Below are 23,301 nucleotides of genomic sequence, written 5' to 3' on the forward strand. Positions count from 1 at the left end.
CGAATGCTTTTTCTGCTGCAGAACGAATGCTTTTTCTGCTGCATCTGTCTGTATTCAGATTGTGCTTTGCCTTATCTGGTGCTCAATGAGGGATCTTTCTGATTCTGAAGACGGGAATGGGTTAATGAGCTTTGTCACACTTCAGCATGAAGACCCGAACTCTGTGATTTTGTTGAGAACACTGCAGAGTTCATGTTTTCGTCAGAGTTCGGTGTTTTTCATGTCTGTGCCAGATAAGAGGAACAGCTATTCTGCTGTCTCCACTTGTTATTAAGAAATGCGATTAACGCAGCTCGAAATAAGCTAAACAATCTCCATTTTTATGTAAATTTGTTTAACACGATGGAGTTGACATGTATGCCTTCTGTGATCGTATAACCATAGATTCATATAGATATATTCATCATACTTTATTCCTCTTATCCTGATATAAAGTATGATACAAACCTGTATGTATATTAGTTCACTTGTTTGTGCAAAACCTGTGATATTGTTTCAAGGATATAAATGACGAACAATCGTGGCCTTGGAGATCGAACAAACTACGCAGAGGAAGATACTGCTGATGCAACAAGAATCTCACCACGAACAATGACAGACATCTCAGAGAATTGCAATGTAATGAGGGCGGGGCCCGGGACATATATAAACTCTGTTCTTACTTGTGTTCGAAGAGAAGGCTGGGGGTCCACTGTTAGAAACCTCACTTCTCCCATAATTGTGAAAATAAACCTGCACTTTGATCGATTAATAGTGTCAGATGTTTTTTTTTACCTACAACAGATTCTATCTGTTGAACTGTGCCTGTACAAGTGACTTGTTCTGGCTGTCAGCTTCCAGAACTGAAAGATAGTTTCTAAATTAATTCTGTATCTGTCAATCTTTGATACTGCAACTGACTTTATGTATCCCCCTCAGTTTGAATCAGCTATTTATTTTGTTTATTCATTCCTTGGATATGGGCATCGTTGACTGGGCCCGCAATTGTTGCCCATCCCAAATTGCCCTTGACCTGAGCGGCTTGGTCGGTCGCCTCAGAGGACAGCTTCGAGTCACCAAAGTTGCTGAGCGTCGGGGGCCACATGGAGGTGCAGACCAGGAAAAAAATGCATTCCTTAAAGGACATGAGTGAACCAGTTGTGTTATTTTAAGGCAATCGATTGATTGTCGTTAGACTTTTAATATCAGATGTTTTTATTGATGTCAAATTTCACCATCTGCTGTGGCTGTGTGTGAGTGTGGATTAATCCTTTATATTCCCTCACAAACTCTGCGATCCCCTTGCTTTTGTGAATTCCTAAGACGCACTTGTACCTCTGAGACCCTGATGGGCGGGTGGAGGGTTGGGTGAGGTTTGAAGGCAATGCTGCAGGATGCTGAGTGTGAAAAGAGTCGATTTTAAAGCATGTATGCAGGAAAGTGAAGATTGAGCTTAGAAATCATAGAAACCCTACAGTGTAGAAGGAGGCCATTCGGCCCATCGAGTCTGCACCGACCACAATCCCACCCAGGCCCTACCCCCACATATTTACCCGCTAATCCCTCTAACTACGCATCTCAGGGACAATTTTTAACCTGGCCAATCAACCTAACCCGCACATCTTTGGACTGTTGGAGGAAACCGGAGCACCCGGAGGAAACCCACGCGGACACGAGGAGAATGTGCAAACTCCACACAGACAGTGCGAAGATCACAGAAAAGCTGTGTCTGGAGCTGCGCCCAAGAGTCAGGATTGTGTTGTCAGTGAATGAACTGACATGCTGGAAATATTCAGCAGCTCCGAAAGTAGCTGTGGAGAGATATTCCTGTCGCCAGGATGTAACTCTCCAATTGGATACTTCACGTTGCTCAGATCTGAAACTCTCAACACCTTCGTGCAAGGAACAGATAGGGCGGGAATTGGGTTTTTGTTGATTTGAGAAAACAGCGCAATGCAGCAATGAGAAACTCCTCACCTCCCGGCAGCTTGGGGAAGGATGGGACTCAGATACAGGCCTCTGTCTGGGGTTCGAAAATGGAAAAACGCATCGCGTTGTAAAAGTAATAACAATAAAGGTGGAATTCAATTCGATTTGTGCAGAGATTTTACACTTGCGCAAATGTCGTCAGGATGGCCGAGCGGTCTATGGCGCTGCGTTCAGATCACAGTCTCTTCTGGAGGCGTGGGTTCAAATCCCACTCCTGACAGCTAATTTTACTTCGCGAGGCACCATCCAAAACCAAGAAATCTCTCACCGGGCAGCAGATGCGGAGAAACAACGACCACTCAGAGACCCACACCACACTGACTTGGAAACATATCGCCGTTAGTCTGGCCGGTTCGCAATCCAGGAACTCCCTCCCGAACAGCAGTGTTGTTCACACGCACTGCAGTGGCTCCAGAGGAAATTCGTCACCAATTACACAAAGATAATTAATTTGGAGAATAAATGATTCCCGTGCCAGCGACACACATAGCCCTCATGAATGAAGTATTTTTTTTTAAAAATCACCTTGTGCCACAGAAGGAGAACGTCTGCCGTCAGAGCAGAAAGCTGTGTTTGTGAATGACATCCTGAACACGGCTGCTTTTATACTAGATGTGTGTCTGAAAACAATAAATCGAACCAGCTCACGATAAATCACTCAATGTTTAGCGGAAGAGTTGCACTGAGTGATGTGTGTGATTCCCTCTGATGTGATTGTTCAATGTCGGGAAAGGTGGGTTTCAAAGGCTTTCAGGGAAATCGGTGCAGTCTCGATGGGCCACTGTGGGATTCAATTATTTTTCTTTCATGAATCTATCCGAGATCCCATTGCATCTGTGGAGAGAGAAGCGGCCGTTCCCGTGAAAGGTCTGCATCTGAAATGTGAACTATCTCTATTTGCAGAGATATGTTCCAGATCTGGTAGTGTCCCCTTTTGCACAAATACCGCCAGATCAGGAACGCATTTCCAGTTTCCGCTGTACAAGCCGAAGCATCAAGTTGGTTTAGTTGGTTAAGGCGCTTGTATGATAAGATCCTGAGTTCAAATCCCAGCAGAGCTTTGACTTCTTTTAGGCGGTATTTGTAAGTCACAGCACGCCTTTCTTGCTCGCCAATGTTGTCCTTCCCTTTACAGTGGATGATCTACAAAGATGAAACAAAAACATATTTCGAGATCCCCACAAATATCTCTAATATTTATTTACACGATCCAGGTATTTTCATAATATTGCAGTAAAACACTTTTAATCTACAATAAACCCAATGCTGTCAGTTCTTCAAACACAGCTTTCCATTTTTTTTTCTCAGGGAATTTCTAACACAGTCCAATGACCTTAGAATCATATACTCCTAACAGTGCTGAAGTAGACCATTCTGCCCATCGAGTCTGTACCGACTCCCCGACAGAGAATCGCACACAGGATCTATCCCCACGGCGCCACACATCCACCCCACTAATCTGCCTATACAAACACCTTGGGAACCAAGGGAAAACTATCATGGCCAAACAACCCAAGCTGCTCATCTTTAGGCTGGGGAAGGTAACCGGAGCACCTGGTTTCCTGAGAAACTTGCCTGGATAAATGCAGCTTGAACAACACTACAGAGGTTTGGCACCATCCAGGACAAAGCAGCCCACTTCATTTGCTTCGCATGAATAAAAAATCACTCCCTCCACTACCGACACATAAGGCAGCAGTGTGCACCATCTGTGCTCAAGGTGCATTGCAGCAACACAGCAAGGCTCCTTTGCCAGCACCTTCCAAACCCACGACAACTACAGCCTGGAAGGATAAGCGCAGCAGACACATCAGGATAACACCACCACGTTGCAGGGCATTGATATCTATTCATTGATTGTAGTTAGTTATAAGTTGTTGTTGTTGTTGTTGCCTGGATGCGTTCTTTAACATCGTTCTCTTCCAAAAGTAGCGAAATATCTAACTGAAAATGTATTGTTACTATTTTTAACGCAATCAGCGAACGTTGTGTCAAATCTTATGAAAGCCACTGGGGTTTGCATTTTCTTCCCAAGTCAGTGGTTTCCCTGAAAGCCGAGTAAACAGAAACAGCATGGAGAGATGGCAGAGCAGGAAATGTCGGTGCCAAAGCTGAATCACATCAATGAAGCAGCAAACCGTTTGCGAACAATCTGATCCAAAATTCGACTCTGGTGGGATTTAAACCCACAACCTCTGAGTAGTTAACTTACCATTATTTAGAAGTCTTACGCGCTATCCATTGCGCCACAGAGCCACATGGCGCATGTTGGAAGTTTATTTTACAGGTCCATATATGGATTCTTGACAATACAGAAACTCTGGTAAGTTCAACAATCTCATCGTTAAAACATCGGGAACAGTTAAGAGGAACTTTATTGATTGCAAGTCATGTTGGGACATCTTATGTCTGTTAAAACAGCTGTGGAAATACAGATCTTTTTGCCCTTTATACAGGAAATCTGTCCATCACAGAATGATCCTCCCTATCTCTCTTCCTCATTCTCTTGTACAGCTTGGAGTCGGATCTCGCAGGCTTGATAGTCAAGATACACATTCTACTCCATCTGTCACAGGGCGGATCAGAACATGTTCCCAATTGCAGTAAAACACCTGCACAGAACACAACGCAAAGCTGGAAGCTAGAAATCTGAAACAAACACAGAAAATGCTGAAAATGCTCAGCAGGCGAGGCAACACTTTTGATTCATGGAGATTTCTGTAAAACCAGCTCCTGAAGCACAGCACGGCTGCACAGTTTAAAGTTTCCTTTCATCCACAATGGATGCACCATTCTATTGTTTTCAACAACTCAAATTGATAATGTGCATTGTAATTCTAATCGCCACATCCTGAAAATCTCTTCAGGCAGTGCTGTAACCCTTTGATTTTAAATTTGTATATCCATTCTCTATCTTTTAAAGCGACTATTGAAACTGTGTCCATCACCCGCTCAGTTCTTTGTCAATGAGAATGAAAATTGCAGATATGTTTGGATAACTTTCAGCGCTTCATTAAACTCACCCGCTAAACATTGAAAGGTGACAGTGTTTAATCAAAGGATGGTTGTATTCATTCAGTTCTTATTAATGGAGAATAGGAAAGTTGGAACATAATGCAATCTGGGCAATATAACTGAGCAGAGTGAAACACAATTGGGACTGGGCAGGATAAGCCGACCATGGGCAGTTCTCAAAGTGAAGGTGCGACGTTGACTGAGCTGTCAGACGGAGCAGGGGTCGTTGCAGAGTAAAGGTACATAGGAAAGTGGGAGTGCTAAATGTTTAACCATTGCTGCACAAGTGGACGGTGAAATGCAGACTTCAGGCTGGATATTCAATGTGTTCTGAGATGGGTGAATAGACTGTGGAATCTTGGCATGCTAAAAGTGCCATAGGGATGAGGAAGGCTAAAGGTGTACCCTTTATTTCATATCACCTCTCCTCGATCTTCGGACCCAAATGCATCACTTCACACTTCCTTACATTAATTAAATTGCATCTGTCACGTATGTGCCCATTCCACCAGCCTGCCTATATCTTCTTGAAGATTATCAATATCCTTCTCACTAAAGGTCATAATATTTTCAAGTTTTGTACCACTGGCCAATTTTGAGATTGAAACCTGTGCAGCCAGATATAGGTCAGTAATATATCTCAAGAAAAGCAAGTTTCTCTCGATATACCATCCCCAATCGGAAATAGATGACAGTTTGTGTAATACATGCTTTACTAGGTTTGTACTAATAAGTAGACGGTTGCATAATGAAATTCTAACTATGCTAAGTAACAATGATTCAAAATGCCACTTTGTTCAAAAGAAAATACAAACCAGTTCTAATACTTTCACTTAAAAACCATAACCTTGCTGATTTATCGGTATTGAAATGATGAATGCCGAGGAAAGCAGCGTACTGGTAGATTTCGAATTGATATGGCCAACACATTCAGTATTTCGAAATTCCTCCGTCCCAATTCAATATAATGTGAACAATTCTTGTATGTTGTGTCCCTCTCTGATGCATCACATTTCCACTCCATCTGACGAAGGAGCAGCGCTCCGAAAGCTAATGGTATTTGCTACCAAATAAACCTATTGGACTTTGACCTGGTGTTGTTAAAACTGTTACAAAAATCAGTCTACCAGAGTATGCTGACATCTACTGGCCGCAATACAGAACTGCACAGAGCGGAAAAAATGTCACATAAACTGTCGATGTTGCAGAGACAGATCAAACAGGAATTAATGATTGGATGTCAGCATTAAATCCCACAGAAAATTCGATATTAATGTACTTTCCCATGCAGTCAGTATAACTTGGAATGTGCTAATACCTGGAGCAGTTGAGCCGACTAGCATCGATGTACTAAAGAGAAATCTCGGGAATGGAGAATGAATTTTGGAGAGCAGCAGATGATATTACATTGAAGATTTTGAGTAGAGGATCGTGTGTAATCATGTACTAATTAGAACAAATGTCCCGGTTTCAATTAGGGATCTTCCGGGTCGAATGTGTACAGATTTGCAAAGTCTATCAGATAGATTCATTATGAATGTCACACACAAAGAACAAAGAACAAAGAACAATACAGCACAGGAACAGGCCCTTCGGCCCTCCAAGCCCGCGCCGCTCCCCGGTCCAGGATTGAATCCTGAATCCAGGATCCCCGCCCAATTTTCCAGCCTATCTACACATATGTCGCACCAGAGACAGAGCGGTACAGAATGAGTCCAACACTCAGACATCAAGAATCTCTGAGTGGATACTAACAAAGAAAGGGAGACCATTCGGTTTTTTGTCTGTGCGCTGGTCTATACAAGAACAACTAGGCACATCCCTTTCTCAGCCCTTGTCTCATAACCCTGCAAATACTTTCATTTCAGATGCTGATCCCATTCCCCTTTGACAGCCCTGATTTGATGCTGCCTCTCCACCCTCTCAGGCAGTGCATTCCAGGTCCTAAACACTCTGCACATTAAAATCTACCCTTCTCTCCTCTGGCAATGGGAACAATATTTTTTCATCTATTCTTCTTAGAATTCACCGACAAACCTACCACCTCCACCATCTCGAAAGATAGCGGCAGCAGATACATGAGAGCACCAGCGCTGCAAGCTCCCCACCAAGCCACTCACCGACCTGACTTGGAAATACGTCACGGCTCCTTCATTTTCTCACCAGCAAATCCTGAAAGACTGTTAAGCTAACAGCACTGTGGCTAGACCGATATCTCAGCGACTGCAACAGTTCAGGAAAGCAGCGAACCATTACCTTCTTAAGGTCAGTTACGTATTGGCAACAACTGCTGACCTCGTCAGTGATACCCACCTCTCGAAATGAATAAAACAAATAAAAACTCGCAATTACAACCGGAAACGGACAGATACAGATCAAATCTCACTCACATGCATGTGTTGGATACATTTTGAATCCCCCAATCACATTCACTAACAGAGGGTAAAAGGCAATCAAAATATGGCGATCGTTATCCAGTTGCAGTGGAACCAGAGTTTTTCAACAACAGAGAACATCTAAACACAACATGCAACATTTTAACATAATATGGAACATGATGTGACCAGATAATTAACTTTCTGCCGATCAGAAAACATCTTCACGGAGAATATTTTGACACAACAGAGAACACGTTTACAGAGCAGGGCACATATTAACAGAACATTAAAAACATACACAAGGTGGATCATATTTACACAGCCGGAAAGACATTTACACCATCAGGGAAGCATTTTTCACAACAGCAGAAAACACCTCTCAACAACAGAGCACAGTTGCACAGCACGAAATACATTCACAAATATGTATTTGCAACAGAAAATTCCTTTAAATATCAGTGATCGATTCTCCAATTCCGTGTCTTGCCAGTTTCCCAGCACCTTTGTCTGTCGTTAGATATATCCAGACAATCTCTATTACTGCTATTGTTTGCTTTTCTCTGCCTGTTGTATTCTCGGTGTGACGCAGTGGCTGAGCCTCCTGACACTGGTGCTCGTGTTAAAGGATACAGGGGCGAAAATCTGCCTGGCTACATTGATAGGCAGCAGAGATTATTTTTACCGTAGCAGAGTGGCGCAGCGGAAGCGTGCTGGGCCCTTAACCCAGAGATTGATGGATCGAAACCATTCTCTGCTGCTCCTACTTGCACTGAAAGTGAAATAACTTGACAAAAACCGCAAAACATTTGTGACTTCTCCGTGGAATATGCAGACAGGTATTTACATCGATTCTCCTTTTCCCCAAAACCCTCGATCTGCAGTAAATCACTTTTATATGCAACCAGAGTTCTAAACAAGTACAAGGAACATGTAAACACAATATGCAACAATTTACTGACAGAAACATCTTCACGGAGAATCTTCTTACACAACAGGGAACACGTTTGCAGAGCACGATATATATTAATAGAACAGAAGAAAAAAAAAACATTTACAAAGCCGGAAACACATTTACAACAACTGGGAAGCATTTCACACAACAGCAGAAAACAACTCTGAACAAAAATTGAGACAGTTACATGGGTACGATTGGTCTGGAGGAATATGAGACAAACACGGGCAATTAGCAACAGCCCGTTGGTAAAAAACTGGGCGGCATGGACAAGTTGGGCCGATTGGCCTGTTTCCATGCTGGAAACCTCCATATCACAGAGCACAGCAGGAAGTATATTTACAAACAGTGAAACACTTTGCACAACAACAGTGAACATCTTTGAAGAGCAAAGAGCACCGTTACACAGCAGGGAATATATTTACAAATATATTTACACTAGAAAACTCCGTTAAAACATCAGTGATCAATTCCGTAACTTGCCGGTTTCCCGGCACCTTTGTATGTCGTTACACGTGTACAAACAGTTTATTTTGCTGTTCTTGTGCGTGTCTTTCTCTGTTCATTTTATTCTTGGTGTTCTGCAGTGGAATTGTCTGGCCAGACTGAGCCTCTTGATACTAGTGCTGGTGTTAAACAACAATGTAGAAGTCAATATCTGATCAGCTACATTGATAGGCAGCAGTTGGGGCTGCATTTACTGGAGCAGAGTGGCGCAGTGGAAATGTGCCCATAACTGAGAGATCGCTGGATCGAAACCACTCTCTGCTATTTCCTATGAACAACGATAACAAAACCAGTTGACTGCAATTCTGCAACATTTACGTGTAATATGTAGAGATTTGCATTGATTCCTCTTTTCTGTTATAAGCCCCAAACTGCAGTACATTAATTTGATGTGCACACAAACTGTAGATACTGTGAACATACACAAGGATATATTAGTGACCGAGGTAATGTTGCACAGGGCACAATTTCAGAATTTGTCGATAACGTGAAACGTAGAAGAATTGTGAACTGTGAGGAGGATGGTGTAAAACTTCAAAAATGAAATGGACAAGTTACAGATGAAATTCAAAGCTGAGAATGGTGAAGTGATTCATTCTGGTCGGACGATTATAGAGAGACAATGAAAAATAAAAGGAAAACAGTTCCAAAGTATATAATCCATTTCATTAGTGAAGTTTCACAGTCCTACAAATCTAAATGAGCTGCAACGTTGCAACTCTTAAAGAAAAGCAAATAATTACTGCGGATGCAGTCATCTGAAACGAAAAGAGAAAATGCTGGAAAATCTCTGCATGTCTGGCAGCATCTGTAAGGAGCGAAATGAGCTGATGTTTCGAGGGGTCATCTGGACTGGTTTACTGCTAACTGGTAACTTCTTTAAAGTCAATAATAATCCATTCAAAATATCAGCATATGTATTTTACAATCATAATTACTCATTTGAATCAATTACTGCATCTCATATTGCTTCTTGTTAGCTCAAAAACGCATTTCGAAGTCATTTCACTGAATGCTGCTAATTTTATGAGTGCCTTAATGTCGACTGGTTTAAAAATCTTGCCACCGCATCAGGGGTTCCACTTAGAGGCATTAAATGTTATGAGACGCCTGGACAGAATGGATAGGGACAAACTGCTCCCACTCGTGGAATGAAAAAGAATGAGAGAGAACAGTTTGAACATCATGAGCAAAGGAAGGGATAAGAACAAGAGGAAAACATTTTTCACACAACGAATGCTTAATGTGTGGAATGCATTGCCGGGGAGTGTGGTGGATACAGATTCAATTAAAACGTTCTGAAGGGATTCGACTGGTGTCTGAAAAGGAAGAATGTGCAGGATTACAGGGAGAAGGCGGAAATAAAAACAGAAAATAATAGAAACCCCAGCAGGTCTGGCAGCATCTATGGAGAGAGAAACAAAGTGAATGCTTCGAGTCTGTATGACTCTTCTTCAGAGCTAAAGAGAGGTTGAAATGTGACGGATTTTAAAATGTTGAAGAGAATTCGGAGCACAATCGAGATTGTACATTCAAGCAATTAGAAAAGGAAATTGCACGTTTGTTTTTATTGTAAGTGGTTTGGAGAAGATGAAGAAAGGTGTCCTGCTGCGATTGTACAGGAATTTATTGAGACCACATCTGCAAGACTGTTTACAGCTGTTGTCTCCACATTTGAGAAATGATAGAGTTGCATTGGAGGCGGTTCACTAGATTACCACGGGGAATGAGGAGGTTATTCCGTGAGGAGAGGCTGAGTGAATTCGGCTGAGAGATACAGGAGCTCAGAAAAATCTGTAGATGCTGACTGAATGCTTCCATGACTGTCCTCTGGGCAGACGAGTCACAGATAAAGTTCAAGTAAAGTAAAGCAAAGTAAAGTTTATTTATTAGTCACAAGTAAGGCTTGCATTGCCACTGCAATGAAGTTACTATGAAATTCTCCGAGTCACCACACTCTGTCACACTCTCTCTGTGTGATGCTCTCTGTGTGACTCTCTCTGAGTCTCTCACACACACACAATCTCTCTCTCTGACTCGCAGCTTTTCACTCTCTCTCTCGTTGACAACTGCAGACGTTTTGGTTTTGTTTGACAGAGGCTGTGCAGGAGGCTCACCAGTTGCAGTGACTCCTGGGCCGGGCTAATGGGGCCCTACTGCTGGAGCAGCCCATCAGGATTGACACCCATCTGGGCATCGTCTCCTCACTCACCAATTGGACACAGCTCGGCTGTGCCAAACCACGCGGCAACTTCGGCCTCTAGGGCAAGAGAGGTTCCAGCAGCCGGCCTCACCCTCTGAACTGCCCCTGTGCCCAACTGAGACACAACACATCCCACAATAAACTCACCCAGCATTAACAACATGGCTCTGCTATTTACTGTCTGAGAGAGAGAGAGGGGGGTGCAGAGAGAGACGGGGGGGGGGGGGGGAGCAGAGAGAGAGGCATGCCGAGCGAGAGGGGGGAATGCAGAAAAAGGAGGCATAGAGAGAAATAGGGGGCATAGAGAGAGACAGGGGGACATGCAGAGAGAGGCCGGCAGAGAGGGAGGCAAAGAGGGGGCAGAGAGAGAGGGGGGGCTGCGAGAGAGAGGGGGCAGAGAGAGAGGGGGACAGAGAGAGCGATGGGGCAGAAAGAGAAATAGGGAAACAGAGATAAGGATGCAGAAAGTGAGAGGGAGCAGAGAGAGAGAGAGCGGGGGCAGAGAGACAGAAAGGGGCAGAGAGTTAGAGAGTGAGGCAGGGAGAGAGACAGGGACTGTGAGGTTCTTCAGCAAATTGACAAAGGAAGGGATAAGGTTTAGGAGATGTTGGAAGGCTTGCGTAGACAAGTCTCCAGGTCTGGATGATTGTGTCCCAAGATGCTGTGGGAGGCAAGGGAATAGATTGCAGAGTCTCTGACGCAAAGTTTTAATTCCTGTCTGACCACGGGGGAGCTGCCAAAGAACTGGACAACAGGAAATGCACACACATACTCTCTCTCACACTCACACACATGCTCTCACACACATACTGTGGCACAATGGTTAACACTGCTGCCCCACAGCATCAGAGGGCCTGGTTCAATTCCAACCTTGGGTCACTATCTGTGTGGAGTTTGGACCTTCTCCCCGTATCTAAGTGGGTGCCCTCCGGGTGCTCCAGTTTCCTCCCACACTCAAAATCTGTGCAGGTGAGGTGGATTGACCATGCTAAATTGTCCCGAACTGTCCATAGGCGTGTAGGTTAAGGAGATTAGAGTGGTAAGTAGATGGGTTTATGGGGATAGGGCCTGGGTGGGATTCTGGGTGCAGACTGAATTGGTTGCATGGCCTCCTTCTGCACTGTGGTGATTCTGCACACACTCAGAAACACACGTACTCTCCGAGACAGCGAGAGGGAGTGGAGCAGCGACATCGGCGGTGGGAAGGGAGAGTGACGGAGCGAGAGGGTGAGACAGCGACACCGGCGGTGGGAGGAGAGAGTGAGAGAGCGAGAGGGAAAGCTGCAGCGACACCAGCGGTGGGAGGAGAGAGTAACGGAGCGAGAGGCAGAGAGGCAGCGACACCAGCGGCGGGGCGGAGAGAGTGAGGGAGCGAGAGGGAAAGCTGCAGCTCCCCCAGCGGCGGGAGGAGAGAGTGACAGATCGAGAGGGAGAGACTGCGGCTTCTGCCCTGGGAGGCGAGAGTGACAGAGCGAGAGAGGGAGAGACAGCGACACTAGTGGTGGGAGGTGAGAGTGACATCTTGTTTTATAGGTCGAAGCCAATCAAACATCCAATTCCTTCTCTCTGGCTCTCCGATTGCTTCAAATGGGATAGACATGAGAGGTGACCAATCCGAGCCTGACTTTAGTTGTAGCCTCACAAACCGCTCACAATGATTCTTAATAGAGATTAAGCTGACGGAATCTGTATTTGACTTACAAAATTTATTTTGTTTCAACAGACAAATATTTGTCGGAATCAGAATAAATGTGACGCTTCCTCCAGAAGGTGCAGGGAAGAGTGTCGCCTGCTCTTTCTTAAACACAGTCCGTGCATTGTCACTGACAGAGTTCAGACACACAAACGGCTCATCAGTTCCACAGTCTCAGACAGCCGAAATAGTTCCAAAGTCGACAATTTTCAATCCATCAATCAAACAGAGCAGGAGAGACAGATGTTGGGGCCATGTCACCCCCAAATCAGTGCCATTGACAGGGGCATTCATAAATCCCACTCCAGATTCTCACCCACTATCAGATAATCAGTGTCAATCCCACAATAGAACAGACTTAGAGATTGAAAGATGAGAGAATAATTCTCAAAAACAAGTTCAGTGTCAGGAGCTGAAAAATACAGACTGTCTGCTGCACTCACTCACAGGAGCTGAGTCTGAGTGATAGGGAATAAATCTGTCGCATCAGTTGTCACTGAGGGATTTAGAGAGAGCTCAAAGACACACACAGAGGGAAGCATACTAATCGAAGTTAAGAGTGTGAGACTTGACTGAAAAGTATCAAATGAACCCGATAATTTCAAACAGCATCATAGACTTACACAGAGAATTAATTCCACTGACAGGTACAGAATGAACTTTGAGTTCCGCAAACAGCAGAAGGGCACTTAAAATTGCATCTGACCGATAAATTTATATCATTGCCACACTCGGAATTACCCCCAGTCAAATTCAGACACAGAATTGTACCAGAGACAGAAACATTTGAAATGATTCCCACAATGACTGCGTCCTGGGCAGCCCCTACATAAACGGATGCAGTGAACCATGAGGACAAAACCCACCATGTACACTAGCAGGCAGCTCATTCCTCCACAATGTAATTCTGCAACGAGGCTGCACTGACCAAACAATCTCGATTGTGCTCAGAATTACACCGGCAATGTGACGAGAAGAACAGAGCATAAAAAATAAACATGTCCTATTTCAGACGGAGATGAGAAGGAATCTCTGCTCAGTACTTTTGTTGTGTTCATTCATGGGATTTGGGCATCACTGGCTCGGGCAGAATTTATTGCCCATCCATAATTGCCCTGGGAAAGGTGGTGCTGTGCTGTTTGCCTCAGCTGCTGCAGTCAGTAGGTACATGCACAGTGCTGTCGGGAGGGAGGGGGAAAGTGTGAGGGGCAGGGTCAGAGAATAATAGAATCCCAATAGTGCAGAAGGAGGGCCTTCGGCCCATCGAGTCTGCACCGACTACAGTCCCATCCAGGCTCTATCCCCACAACCCCACATACTTATCCTGCCAATCCCCCTGACATTAGGGTCAATTTAGCACTCCATCCGGATCTCGGATATATTCATGAAAGAGAAATAATTGAATCCCTACAGTGGCCAATCGGCACTGCACCGAGTTCCCTGTAAACCTTTCAAATCTGCCTTTACCGACATTGAACAAACAGATCAGCGGGAATCGCACACAACACTCAGTGAACATCGTCAGCTTAACATTGAGCGGTTTATAGTGAGCTGGTTCCACTTACTGTATTCAAACACATACATCTGGTATAAGAAGTAGCCGTGTTCAGGATGTGATTCACAAACACTGTTTCTGCTCTGATATCAGATGCGTTCCTACTGGGACACGAGGTGTTTTTCTTTAGAATTAAAATTATAAGGGACGTGCTTGTCACTGACCCAGGTAGCATTTATTCTCCAAAATTAATTATCTTTGAGAATTTGACGGTGAATTCATTCTTGAATCACTGCAGTTTATGTACACACACAGTTTTGTTATGGAGGGAGCTCTAGGATTGTAAACCAGCCACAGAAACGGCGAGAGATTATCAGGTCTGGATAGTGTGTGTCTCGGAGTGGAGTTTGCAGGATGTCGTTGTTTCTCTGCATCTGTTGCCCTTATGCTTCCAGGTGAGTGATTTCATGGGTTTGAATGGTGCCTGGTGCACCAAAAAGAATCGATGTCAGGAGTGGGATTTGAACCCACATCTCCAGAGAAGACTGCGACCTGAACCCAGCGGCTCTGATCTTCATGACATTTGAATCGCGATGTCCTTTTGCATTTTTCAACCCCAGCCAGATGCCTGTCTCTGAGTCCCATCCTTCCCCAAACCGCCGGTGGGTGAAGCGCTTCTCAGTGCTGCATTGTTCTGTTTGCTCAAATCAACAAAGACCCAATTCCAGCCCGACCTGTTCCTTACACGAAGATTTTAAGTTTGTAAGATCTGAGCAACGTGAAGTATCCAATTGGAGAGTTACATTGACACGACAGCAATATCTCTCCACAGCTGCTTTCGGAGCTGCTGACTATTTCCACAATTTCCTCTTTCTGATTTTGTGCTTTCAGGATAGGATCTCATTTACTGACAACACAAAATTGTCTCTCGTGCACAGCACCAGACACAGCTTTTCTGTGATCTTCTCGCAGACAAGTTCACTCTTCACTTTCCTACACACATGCTTTAACTCTCAGCACCTTATAGCATTGCCTTCAACTCTTAGCCCACCCTCCATCCCCCCACCAGGCTCTCAGTGGTATAATTATTTCTTAGGAATTCACAAGGGCAAGGGGATCATAGTGTCAGTGTATGAATACAAGGGGTTTATTCACAGTCACAGGATAAAATTGAGTGAATCTTTATCACACACACACATCCCACAAACGCAGACACACACACACATACACACACACACACACACACATGCACATGCAACCTCTCACAGACCAACACTCACACATCTCCTGCCACGGCAGATGGCGAAATTCGAAATCAATAAATATATCTGGAATTAATGACCTCGAATCGATTTTCGTCAAAAAAACAGTTGCAACACTAATGTTCTTCAGGGAAGAAATTCTTACCTGGCCTGAGTTACATGTAACTCCCGAACAACAGCAACGTGGCTCCCCCGGTTGGTAGCCTACCAAGCCACTCAATTCGGAAGAAATTTGGAGGCCTTGTGCTATTATTGCTGAAATCTGAAACTTAGCTATTATTCTGGGGGCCCTGATTCGAATCCCATCACGGCAGCTTGTGGAATTCGAATTCAATGAAAAATAAAATCTGGAATTAAGAATCTCCTGATGACCATGAAACCTTTGTCGATTGCTGTCCGAATCTATCTGGTCCGCCAGGAACCAAAATCTGCCGTTTTTCCCGGTCTGGTCTACATCTGACTCCAGAACCACAGCAATTTGGTTGACTCTCAATTTCCCGCGGACAACTAGAGTTGGTCAATAAATGCTGGTCAGCCGCATTTCACGTCCCATGAAATAATGAGAAGAAAATTGCTGGCCCAGTCAGAACATAGAACATAGAACATAGAACATAGAACATAGAACAGTACAGCACAGAACAGGCCCTTCGGCCCACGATGTTGTGCCGAGCTTTATCTGATACCAAGATCAAGCTATCCCACTCCCTATCATCCTGGTGTGCTCCATGTGCCTATCCAATAACCGCTTAAATGTTTCTAAAGTGTCTGACTCCACTATCACTGCAGGCAGTCCATTCCACACCCCAACCATTCTCTGCGTAAAGAACCTACCTCTGATATCCGTCCTGTATCTCCCACCACGAACCCTATAGTTATGCCCCCTTGTAATAGCTCCATCCACCCGAGGAAATAGTCTTTGAACGTTCACTCTATCTATCCCCTTCATCATTTTATACACCTCTATTAAGTCTCCCCTCAGCCTCCTCCGCTCCAGAGAGAATAGCCCTAGCTCCCTCAACCTTTCCTCATATGACCTACCCTCCAAACCAGGCAGCATCCTGGTAAATCTCCTCTGCACTCCTTCCAGCGCTTCCACATCCTTCCTATAGTGAGGTGACCAGAACTGCACACAATATTCCAAATGTGGTCTCACCAAGGTCCTGTACAGTTGCAGCATAACCCCACGGCTCTTAAACTCCAACCCCCTGTTAATAAAAGCTAACACACTACAGGCCTTCTTCACAGCTCTATCCACTTGACTGGCAACCTTTAGAGATCTGTGGATATGGACCCCAAGATCTCTCTGTTCCTCCACAGTCTTCAGAACCCTACCTTTGACCCTGTAATCCACATTTAAATTTGTCCTACCAAAATGAATCACCTCACATTTATCAGGGTTAAACTCCATTTGCCATTTTTCAGCCCAGCTTTGCATCCTATCTATGTCTCTTTGCAGCCTACAACAGCCCTCCACCTCATCCACTACTCCACCGCGACGCTGAAAAAAATACATCGGAGATTCAGAATGAGGAGATCCATCAACTCGTTTACAATCCCAGAGATTGCAAATGCAGAATGATTTTCAAACTAATTTACAGTTCCGGGAGCTGACTGCCAGAACAAATCATTTGTACACGCACAGTTCCTCCGATAGAATCGGAAATATCCCAATTCTCAGACAGCAGCAGAAAATGCAAAACACAGCCTGAACCTGATACGGACATAAAGATAAAGTCACCATAATCCCATCTGACAATCGGCTGTTCCCCATGTCAACAGGCAGATCTTACTCGTGTTGATTTAGCCTCAGGATTGCCACACCTCAGGCTGAGATCATCTGATGTGCTATCTAATAGCACATCTGTATTTTCTTTGCAGTAAATTTGTATTAACTTCTTGCTTTCGGTTATAAAGCCGAGGATACTGTGTCTTTTATTAAAGGCTCTTATTATCGTCAATGATTTATACACATGTTCACCCATTTCCCGCTGTTGCTGCACACATTTTTGGAATGATATCCTTGATTTTATATTGTCCCTTTGTGTTCTTCCCTCCAAAATGAATCAATTCATTCTTCATCTGCCACATGACCTCCCATTCCACCAACCTGCCTGTGTCCTGTCAGAGTTCTACTGGAATTTATGTATCTCTTTTCACAACGACAGGTCGTTCCAAACTATTTTAATGCCGATAAAGTATTTTTGAAATGCAGTCACTGTCCAATTGCTGAACTTTTGACCTATCTGTTCGACGAAGTCAGAAATTCCCATTTGGGAATGGGGAATGAATGCTGCAGCTATGTCTCTGCGGCACTAAGATTGACATGTTGGACTGCTAGTCATTGTCTTGTGAGATGTTCAAAGGTTATGGGTCCGTACCTTATCGCAGTCAAGTTTTCGGGTAAAATTTGAAGAAATAAGGAACTGCTGTGTCAGTGTTCTCAGAGAAGTGAAACTGCCGCCTCGAACTTCATAGAATCCCCACAGTGTGGAAGGAGAACACTCGGCCCCACGTGCCGGCACCGAGAACAATACCACCCAGGCCGTATCCCGGTAACCCCACATATTTACCGTGCTAATCCCCCTGACACTACGTGTCAATTTAGCATGGCCAATCCAGCTAATATAGCAGTAATTTGCATGGCTGACGATTCTGGAAAGAGAACGTCTGCCACTATCGCCGGAAATGAAGCTGGTGTCTACTTTGGAGCTTCTGAAACCACATGTGTTCATGGTGACAAAATCCTGCCCAAAGCTGGTACCCTGATCTCAATTGATTGCCAGATCGAGTTTCTCATAGGATTAGAATTATGGGAATATGGAATTGTGCTGGACGACTCATCTCTCAAGCCTCTGTGTCCATATTTCATCTTGATCCCGTGAACTTCAAAACACTAAACGAACCAACAGTTCACCCTCAATAAGGAGGCAAAGCAAATACACCACCGATGAGGTTGGGATTGTGCAGAAGACAATGGGTTAGCAGTCCATCGTTTTAACCACTCGGCCACCTCGTCACATTCACCAACCGCCATCTTTTGTGATTTTAACACCCGTAAAAAAGAACAAATTTCTCCAATAGGATAATGCTGTGTTTCTGCAATCTCGTTAATCTCTGTTGATCGCTGTTACTCTTCCATTCGATGTAAATCCACAGAAAGTAAAGAGAAAGACAGTTCCCCTCTCTGGTCCCTGTTTGATTTTGAATTCACTAAATATAACCCAGATGTAAAAGACAGTAAGTATCGTGAGGTTTTGGCGGAACGGTAGAGCGTCTGACTCCAAGATCAAAAGGTTGCGTGTTCAACCATATAAGACTCACGGAGCTTTTCTGTGTCGGGCTTTGGATTTTGTATCTGGTGAAAGTTGGTTGTTTCCGATTGTTCCTGAAATGACAAGTTTCGAAACTAAGTCGGAAAATATATATCAGGGATGGTTCCGGTTCGCGTGCCCAGTGTTTTCTTTTAGCTTTTTTTATATCTGAACGATGTGTCAGGGATGTGATTCGTCCATTGTTTGTAAATTTCAAGCAAGATCCACAGGCCCAGATGTTTCTCGGGGCATCAAAGGGGGGAGCTGACTGGTGGTGATTTCACTGGAGGACTCACACCTCAGGCGAGGAGCAAGCCTGAGAAGGTGGAGCCTTCATGAACGTCCTTAAAAAATACAGGAGTTGATCCCGAGCGTTTGGTTTCATAAGCTGTCCAGTCAACTGAGCTAAACTTGCACAAATGCGTTCACGGTAATGGAAATCAAGATGATGAAGCAAATGAACTGTCTGTAAAATACAGATATTCCATTGGGCAGCAGCCGAACGTTTCCATTTGATGTGAGTGAGAAGATGATAGCAAGAGGATGGTTTCGATCCATCGACCGCTTCGCTAAGGACCTCGCACGCTTCCGCTGCGCCACCCAGCGCCGGGGGGTCAGCTTTTCTTCCCTATCACTGTTGTGGGGAAGCCAGGAAACGATTCACTGTCTCTTTTTATTTCAAGCAAGACCTCCGTGTTGGGAAACTCACCCTGGCTGGACAATAACACGTAACATCACGCCGACTCTAACAGACAGAGAAAGACACACAGAAAAGCAGTAAGAGACTATCAGGACACACACACAATGACAGACAGAAAAGGTGCCGAGCAAACCATCAAAATACTAAGGTGGAAAAAACTGATTATTTGTGAAAAGATGTTTTCTATTACGCAAATACAGGCCCTGTTTTGAAATGTATTTACTGCTGTGTAACTGTGCTTTCTGCGGTGTAATGTTCTCTCTGTTGTGGAACTGGGACTCTGCCGTTAAGAGGTCTTCACTGTGATTTTGTCAATTTTTTCCCTGTTGTGTTAATGTGTTCCCCGTTATGTAAATATGATCCGTCTTGAGTGGAAGTTTTCTCAGCTCTGTAACGATGTTTTCTGTTGTGTCAAATGTTCTCTGTTGTTCTGTGAAGATGATTTCGATGGGAAAACATTCGACGGGAATTTCAATGGCGCCGTTTTTGAAACTCGCTTAAAATTGCAGACTTATTTCGGTCGAATGGGATACTCCTGTTTCTATTTTATATCCATATTTCTATGTATTAAATCAGTGAATTTAAGTTCATCAGCTGCCGTGGTGGGATTTACTTCGTGTCCCCGTAGATTTGTGCGGTCCTCTGGATTACCAGCCAAGTGACATAACCTTTCATCCCTGAAAACAGAAACAGTTCATTCAGCTAATTGTTACACCTCTTCCGAAGGAGATTATAATTCCCTCCACAGAATTTCAATCAACCAATTGAATAAAAAAAATGCTCTACATAGGAACATCAATAATGTATCCCGATCAAACAGATATTGCGGAATTGTTGGCGGGGGGTGGGGGGCGGGGGGTGGTGGGTGGGGAAGAGGCGAAATACCGACATCTCTGAGAACTAAATTTACAAAATAACAAGGAAATGCATTCTGAGAACGAACCCAGTAATGCTTGGAGGAAAAGGTGTATTTCAGCTGACGGGAAAGAACTCTGTTCCATGGGAGTTCCACCAGATTCCTAACACAAGCGACCGCGATTGGACTCGAACCTGCAAACCATCACGAGAAAAATCGAAGTGAGACGCCTGATCCATCAGGGCACGTGGTAAACGCATCGACTGCTAACCTGATGTTAGCACAATGTCATCAATATTGTGATTATATATGTTTTTCAGTTCTATTCTTAGATCGTCCAGTTATTCCTAGATCCTCGAAAATACAAGGATAAGCTCCAGCTCCCGGGGATAATGTTTTTCGATGTGGAAAAAGCCGTTTGATCTGTGAGTTGTTAAGATACAGGGAGCGTAAGGGATGGAGCATTAATGTATGATTCTAAGAGCAGGAAGATTCAGTTGAAGCTGGACAATACTTTGGTGAGGTCACAGCTGGAGGACTGTGTGCATTTCTGGTCACATCGCTATAATAAGGACGTGATTGCACTGGAGAGCGTGCAGAGTCTATTCACCAGGATGTTTCCTGTTTGGAGAATATGAGCTACAAAGAGACATTGGATAGGCTAGGGTTGTTTTCTTTAGATCAGAGCCGGCTGCGGGAAGACCTGACTGACGTGTATGAGATTATGAGGCGTATCGACAGGGTGGATAGGAACCAATTATTCATCTTACTTGCAGGCTCGACAACAAGGGAACAGAATATTAATGTGAGGGTCAGAAAATATGAAGCAGATTTGAGGGAACAATATTTTTTCATCCAGAGGACGGTGGGAGCCTGGATTGTACTGCCTGGGAAGATGGTAGAGGTCAGAAACATCAAAACTGCCATTTCCTTCTGTATCTCTGAATGCCGATCACCCCAGTCGCAGTGTCTAATTCAGTGCAGAAAACCTCTCTGAAACCTAATTGTGTTCATTACTTCTGGACTGGAATGCCGAACAACATCAAAAAGATTCACTTCCTGCTCAGTAAAACACCTCAGTTAGAATATAATCAATTCAAAACCAAACTCCACCCCCCGCCCCTCCTGCGCCCCCCGCCCCCCCCCCCCCCCCCCCCCCCCGCCCCCGCCGATTGGTTTATTGAGATAGGTTTGCAGTCCGTTACGTGGGAAAACATTCTTTAAAACTTTTCCACATTTTCTCCACGTGTGCAGTTTTGAGAAAGTTGCTGCAATGCGTTGCAGGTTCCAAAACCTAATCTCGAAATAGGGAAACCCCGTGTCTGAAACGTAACATTTGTTTTCAAATAAACAATCGGCAGTTGGGACCAAAACTGGCAACAGGTCAGTGCTCGTCCCGGATTTGAATCCGGGACCTCTCGCACACTCATTCTCTGTGGAGAAATGGCTTAAAGTTGATTTTAATTTATTAGTCATAAGAAGGACTTAAATTATCACTGCAATGAAGTTACTGTGAAATTCCACCAGTCGCCACACTCCGGCGCCTTTCCGGGTCAATGCACCGAACCAACACGTCCTTCAGACTGTGGCAGGAAATGTAAGCAGACACGGGGAGAACGTGCGAAATCCACACAGAGAGTGACCGAAGCACGGGAATCAAACCCGGGTCCCTGGCGTTGTGAGGCAGCAGTGCGAACCACTGTGCTACCATATGGCTGCAGGTGGGAATTGAATGTCCCGGCGGATTCAACGTTTAGGAAGGACAGATATAAAGGAAAAAAGTGGTGGAGTGTCACTGCTGGTTAAAGAGGAAATGAACACAATAATGAGAACGGATATTAGCTCTGGCAACGTGGAGTATGTATGCATAGAGTTGAGAAATACCAAGGGGCAAAAAGCATGAGTGAGTGTCATATATACACTCCCAAACTGCAGTGGTGATGATGGGAATGACATTTAACACGAAATTAGAGATGCATGTGATAAGGGGATATCGGTGATCATGGGTGATTCTAATCTGCAACTGGATTGCACAAGTCAAATGAGCCGCAGTGAAAAAGATGAAGAATTCCTGGAGCACATACTGGATGGTTTTCTTGAAACCTATGTTGAGGAACCAACTAGAGAGCAAGTCATCTCAGACTGAGTACTGTGTAATGAGAAGGGAATTATTGCCAATCTGGCTGGACAAGACCCTTGGGGATGAGTGACCCCGTGACTTCTTACTGTGCTTACCCCAGTCCAACGCCGGCATCTCCACATGATGAGTGACCATAACAGGATAGCAGTTTTTATCAAGATGGAGAGTGAAGTTGTTGGTTCGTAGACTATGGTGTTGAATCATAATAAAGGACACTATGAGGATATGAGGCTTGAGTTGGCCTTGAAAGATTGGGGAGAGTTAAATGAAAGGAAGACAATGACAAACATTCAAGGAACACATGGGGGAACTGCAGCAACTGATTGATCATGTCCGGCACAGAAGCAAAATGGCGAAGAGGGCCATTCCATGTCCTACAAAGGAAATTGGAGAGAGTATCCAATCCAAAGAAGAAGCATACAGATTGGCCAAGAAAAAAAGTAGGTCTGAGGATTGGGAGCAGTTTAGAATTCAGCAAAGAAGGACCAAGGGATTGATTAAAAAGGGGAAAATACAGTACGAAAGTAAGCTTGCAGGAAACATAAAGACTGACGCTTAGAGTTTCTATAGAGGCGTGAGGAGAAAGAGGTTGGTGAAGACAAATGTAGATCCTCTGCAGACAGAAATGGGGAATGTATAATTGGGGGAAAAGAAATGGCCGAGCAACTGAATGCATACTTTGGTTCTGACTTCACAAAAGAAGACATGAATCAAATGCCAGGAATGTTGGAGAATGCCAGGTTTAGTGAGAGGGTAGAACTGAGGGAGATTGATATCAATAGATAAATGGTGCTGGGAAAATTGGAGGGATTAAAAGCGGA

General features: G+C 44.3%; 1 non-coding gene across 1 annotated transcript; it reads left to right on the forward strand.

Annotated features, from left to right (window-relative positions):
* The first annotated feature begins 2,105 nt into the window (after positions 1-2,105).
* Positions 2,106-2,188, forward strand: trnal-cag (transfer RNA leucine (anticodon CAG)). The gene has a single exon. It is a non-coding gene; the product is annotated as a tRNA-Leu (tRNA).
* The last annotated feature ends 21,113 nt before the right edge of the window (positions 2,189-23,301 follow it).

The sequence above is a fragment of the Mustelus asterias genome, unplaced genomic scaffold (genome assembly GCF_964213995.1).
Source record: "Mustelus asterias unplaced genomic scaffold, sMusAst1.hap1.1 HAP1_SCAFFOLD_74, whole genome shotgun sequence".
In the NCBI taxonomy this organism is placed as follows: Eukaryota; Metazoa; Chordata; class Chondrichthyes; order Carcharhiniformes; family Triakidae; genus Mustelus; species Mustelus asterias.